This window comes from Cystoisospora suis, assembly GCF_002600585.1.
Source record: "Cystoisospora suis strain Wien I chromosome Unknown contig_5230, whole genome shotgun sequence".
Taxonomy (NCBI): domain Eukaryota; phylum Apicomplexa; class Conoidasida; order Eucoccidiorida; family Sarcocystidae; genus Cystoisospora; species Cystoisospora suis.
In genome coordinates, this window is record NW_027158021.1 from 18,642 (window position 1) to 24,866 (window position 6,225).

Genomic DNA, 6,225 nt, shown 5'->3' on the forward strand with positions numbered 1-6,225 from the left:
GGTTGTCCGGTGCGCTTACACCCATTCTCTCTATGTAGAGTTGTATACAACACTGACAACCTGTCCGCTGAGAGTGAAGGGTGCTGTGGCGATTATGACAACGGCTACCCGTTTTCATGATAGTGATGATCTGACACTGGCCGTTCCTAGGACGAATATTGGGAGGACCAGGAAGACAGTGACCAGTAGTCCTCGCAGTGGTAGCAGCGGTTGTTCTTTATACAGATCTTCAGAAATCCTATGTATCTTTCCGGCTGTGCCGCTCGCCAACTGGAAAGAACAACGAAGAGAGAGGAGGACATAAAGATCGTCTTTTCCAATGTAAAAGTGGGCGGTCGAATCGCCCCGTCTCTTCGGAAGATGACTGCTGAAAGAAAAAGAGGGAAATGAAACGGTTTGTTACAAAGGCTGTGAAAGAAAACAGAGACAGAGAGGGATAGAGGACAAAGAGGAAAGTGTTGCAGAGAAAGGAGAACCGTCATTTGTTCTTCCTCTCGTGATGAAGGTAGTCTCTCTCTCTGTTTTCTATTTTCCTTTCTTCCCCTTTCATCGCAACAACAGTCTGGCTCATCGAGAAAACAGGCAAGTGTTGAAGGTCTAAAGAAGCAAAGGGAAGGGCGGGGAGGGGGCGAATCTCTAGAGTAGACGAGTGGGTGGCCATAAAGAACACCCCGGGGTCAATCTTCTCCTCTTGAGTGTTTTTTTCTTCTCATCCTCTTCATCATTCGTGACCACCTTTAGCTTTTCGTATGAAATGAAGAAGAACCCTCGCTTCCCCCCTCCGGTATTTCTATTGGCAGACGTTTAAAGAAACGAAAGAAAAGTGTGAGCAAGGAATGTATCAGCATTCCTCGTTCACACCTTCTTTGCAGACACTCTCCTCTTCTTTTCTTCTGCTTCTACTGAGTCTCACCTCACCAGTCGACAGAGCAATGGGAAAACCAGAAGTGAAACAACAGAGAAGGTAGACAAGAAAGGACCTCCTAGTAAAGGAAAAGCAAGACGTCCCCGTGAAGAGAAGAAAGAACGAAACTTTACAGGCAAAAACGCGGCCCATAACCTATACACCTGTGCAGTTTCTTCCCTAGGTATACCGAAAGAGCTGAGGTAACCTCCGGTCCCCGAACGGGAGTTCCAAACAAACCTTAAGCGCTTCATCCCATCCGACGGGGAAGCCTCGAGAATCTCTCAGCGCACTTCTTTTTCCGAGAAAGAGAAAGGACATGTGAGTAAAACTCCCAGCAAGAAGATAGAAACGGTTTTTCACACAATAGAACGCTTCCTTGCGTGCGCCACGGCACTGTCGTAGAACGCCGCCCCTACAAAGGCGAAACAGGAAGACAGCCGACATCGACGGAAGAGGGGGGGCTCCCCTCTTTCGACAAGACACGGCCGTAGCCACCATAGCTATTTCGATACAGTCCCAGCGAGGGTCAACGGGGTGTGCTCGCTAGCCATGTGTTGTCTTTAGGTTCCCGTCTAGATCCGGCCGAGCTTATCCGGCTCGAGACGGTAAGAAAACCGCAAGATGCGAGCAAGTTCGACACGAAGAAACGGACATCAGGGGGCATTTGGAACGGGTGAGGTCTCTCCCCGTTCTTTTAATCTGGCGTTTACGGGGGCGCCGCTGCTGAAACCCTGCTAGAAGTGTCTGCGAACTTGCGCTATCAGCTCGCACCTGTCAGGGTTACCTCGGAATTCGTTCCGAGCTCTGCTTTCCGTGTTTTTTCTGAAATGGGCTTCACGCCGCCGCCACCCTTCAGGTGGCTTTCCGGGCCGCGCCGAAAGGCGACGGCGGAGAGGGACGTTCCAGGGCCGGCGAAAACCTCGCCGCCACGCTGTGAACAGGAGATGGAGGAAAAGAAAGATAATAGAAAGAAGCCGGGGAGAGAGGAACCAGGAAAGGAGAAGAAAAAGCGGATGTTTTCTTCGTCTTGTGCTGGTGCTTCTTGTTCTTCCTCGTGTTTCCCAAAGTTCTTTCGCTTCGGAAGAGGAAAGAGGGACGAAGCGAAAGACAACCAAATGATCGGAAAAGAGGAAAGAGAGAATCTTGAAGAGGAAGAGGCCGAGACGTGCCTAGAGACCTCAGAAATCTCTATTTTAACGGAGGGAGATGGTGAAGCTTCACCTCTCCCCAAGTCCGTAGAAACACCCCTTTTTCAGGAATTGTTCGCTTTAGGCGAACGGGAAGAGAGAGCAGGAGGGAGAGACAGGGAAGCAGCACTTACTTGCTTAGATGAAGAAGACCCCTCGATCGTTGAAGAGGTCGAAAGAGACAATCACGACAATGGCGACGAAGAAGGGAATTTTTCTGAAGAGTGGCTCTTCCATGTTGACGTTGATGGCTTCGTTACAGCTGGCCTGTGCATCACCTGTGGCCAAGAGCGAAGCGTGATACTGATGCAGTACTACCCAGACGAGGAAGCGACTATCTGGTATTATCCAGAAGAAAAGAAAGAGAGCACGATGCTGAGACATGTGGCAAAGGAGTGTCTCACAGATTCAGTTGGACCGGCGGTTGTTCTGGCAAGGAGTCCACGGCCCTCTTCAGTGTCTCTGTGCGGAGAGAGAAACAAGTCTGACATACTACTATCCAGGTCAGAGATCACTTCTTTTTCTCTTGCAGAAAAGCGAGTTCGCTTCATGGAGCCTGTCCTTGTGGAATGGAAAAGAGAGCTTGAACAGGCCAGAAACAAAAGAAAAGCTAAAAGACGTCTTGAAGAAGACATTGAGAACAAGGAAGTGGAAGACTTCTTTGTCAATACAAGCTTTCGTCTCTCGCCTTCTGGAGAAGAAGCTGAAGACCAAGATGATGAGACCTCGGGAGCGAGAGCACTCCTAGCGAAGAGAATGTCTCTCAAGGTCGAGACAACCCCCACTCCTCTCACTTTCCCTCGTCCGTCTGTTCTTATCCTTTCCATCGAGTGGCATGAGCTCGAATACCTGCAGGAGTCGCCGGCATCAGTGAAAGAGCATGAAGCTCTTCTTCGCAATTCTTATGGTCTTCGCCCAGAAGACATTGAACCCTTCGGTCTCTTCCCATGGAGAGAAGGAGAGAAGAACGTGCACCTCGGTGGGAGCTCTATTACTCTCGCCGGTAGAGAGAAATCAAGTCTTTCGCTTGTGTTCATGGCCAGGAGGCCATGTAGGAAAGGGGCTATGGAATGACAACGATGAGGAGGAGGGTGATGAGAAAGCCTTCGAGGAATTCTGTCTGGTGGAGAAAGCTTTAAAGATTCTTGTTCTCCCACAACTCACGCATCTGGGGTGCCCCCACGTCTTCAACTCGGAGAGAAACGTCAAGTGGGAGATTCTCCCAAGAAATGCAGAGCGAGAAGATCTTCATCCTCTGCAAGAGGCAGATGCACAACCCTCGCCTCCGGAAGCTTCACCCAATGAGAAACCAAAGGAGAAAGAGAAAGGAGAAACACCCCAAGCTCAAACCCATATGGAACTCATGTTCCTTTCAATTTGCGACATCGCTGCCCCTATACTGGAGCTGGGGGCTCGTGCGCTGCACAGTGTCACGGTGAAGAAGAATGGCCTCTCGGCCCTCATGCCACAATGGTGAGTGACTTCCTCGTACTTTCATATAGATACCCTATGCGTATCTATATATCTTTGCATAGCTATCCATATACATCTCTATGTGCACAGCATATCGTACAATCTTCATGTCCACGCCTTGTGAAGGGTGTATGTCGGTGATCTGCGTACATACCATGCTTTGATTCTGTCTAGCTAGGAGAAGACGAGAAACAGTTGCTTGGAATGCCCTCTCTTTGCTTGCCCCGTCTTCGGGCCATCCACTTGGCTGGTCCGGACAGATCGTTATGAAACGTGGTATCATGTTGTGTGCACTTCTGATTCTCAGGCTGGAGGCGCTTCTACCAGATGCAGAAAAGCACAGCCATCGAGAGGAGGCAAGAGAAGAGCTCACGCAGGAGCCAGCGACGACCGAGGGAGCGACTGACGGAATGTTTACGAGTTCGATTGAGACGCGGGAGGGACGCAAGAGAAAAAAATCAAAGAGAATCGAAGAGAGATATTCACATGGAGGAGGAGGTGTATGAAGGAATTAACATATGTATACATCTTCTGAGACGTTCGTCCGTAGGCACTAAGTATGTTGCCAGTGTATGTACACTCCAGAAAGAAAAACGAATCAAAAAAAAGACAAAAAATCAAAATTACAACGAAGAAAAGACTTCGTATCACCACTGAAGTTGGCGGAAGAGTATCTACATCATCTTGTTTCATTCCTATCATTTCACGCTTCTTCTCTCCCCTGTTGGAGGGCCGACTTTCCTTCTTCTTGCCTTAGGTTCTGCGGATCATCAAGGGGAGTCGATGGAGCTACTTCAGCATCGATCGACGAAGACGAAAGGACCGGCCGCTTCCCAGGCAAGGTGGGAGGAGAAGGGCTCCACCGCGTGGCTTCTTGTACGACTACCAACGGCACAGAGCAAGAGGACCTCACCACTTCCTCCTTATATTCTCGAAGCAAAGAAAAGACACACGAGACAGACAGGAGGTCGTGCGCGCGGGAGGAAGCAGGGGAGCAGAAGGAGGGACAGATCTTCAGCGGAAAGAAATCAAAGAAAGGAAAAAAGACTAGGAAGTCCTATGAATGGTGGCGGCCATTCATAGGGCTTCCTAGTCTTTCTTCGTATCTTCGATTCTTCTCTCTGCTGATCTTATGGTGATTTTTATTACTATTGATGGCCGCCACCATCAACAGTATAAGTAATCATCTCTCTCTCTCCTACTCATTCTGCCTGTCCCCAGATCAACTTTCGTTTTCTTTGCTCCGGGGGATTCCTTCAAATAAGCTCCTCGACTGTCTTTCCCCCCTATCTTTCTGGAGTGAAAAGCGAAGATCATGTCTGAATGGCGATGACAAAGAAGGAAGGACAACTGCTGCTAAAGATCAACAGTTCGGGCTTCTCTCTGCCTCTCTCTCCCGCCTGTCCCTCGTCCTCCTCTCCCGTCTCTAGGAAAAGGCCCCGAGAGAGAACCGCCGGAGAAGAAATCGAAGAAAGAGATCTAAGAGATGGCTTGGGTTCGGCAACAAGACCGAAGGAAGAAAAAGGGCAACACAGGAAGAACGAAAGAAGAGAAAGAAGATATCTGATCCTTCCCCCCTCCTACTGGTTGGAGTCTTCTTCTTCTTCATTCTTCTTCAAGCCAGAATCTTTCTTCGCTGTTAGTTGTGGGGCCTTTCTTTTGGAGTTTCTCCGCCCCCTGCGATGTTCTCTCTCAGATTCTTCGTTCTTCAAGTCCTGGCGATCTGTATCTATCTCTCGGTCAGGAGTTGGTGGTCAGAGGGTTCTTCTTCGTCTTGTGAGTTCTGATGGATGGGAGATCGACTTCTTTTTTCTTCTTATTACCGACCAACGCCATCCATGTATGTCTGTATAGAGCTTACGACCTCCTCCTTCCTCCTGCCCCCCCCTCTTCCTAAGGTCGTTGTGAGCTCTCTATAGATGATGTACAGCCATCAATCGATTTACTGATCGTGAGGAAGATCGATACAGGACACATCGAGCTTACAGACAGAGGCAAGAGAGAAGTAGAGACACGTCATGATATCACCTCTTCTTTCTTTTTCTTCTTCTTTGCTTCTCCTTCTTGTTCTTCTCTAAATCTCCTTCAAAAGATGATGGATACTTCAAGAGCCCCGAGAGATAGCACAAGTCGACCCCCCCCCTCCGCTTGTGTTTTCTTCATCTGAGAAGGCCACCACGGATCATACAAACGCCTCTCTTCCGATCGTCTCCCCCGGGAGCATTCATCATCTTCGGTTCGTTCTTTTTGTCTTTCTTCCTTCTTTCCTTCATCCAAACTTCGCTCCGAATGAGTCTTGATCATCTCCGTAGATTCCGACTGATCTTCCGTTTCTTTCATTTGGCCTTGATGCACAAAGAGGAAAGAAAACCTCAAGAACATTTCCTTCTTCAATCGGAGGAACAGAGAGAGACACGCATCTGTCTCTCCATCTTCATCGCAGTCACCTCGTTTTCCATCTTGGCCTTGATGCTTCTTCTTCTTCTTCTCACCCCCCCTACGGATGTTGACTTCCGAGCCCCATTCCTGCCTTGCCTTCGATGGCGATAAAAACACCCCCCCCTTCAAGAGAAGGATGACCACGTCTTGTCTTCTCATTTCTTTCGTTTGTATTCAAGAAAGCTCCTTGTCAAGTCAGTTTCGCAGAAGACCCCCAAG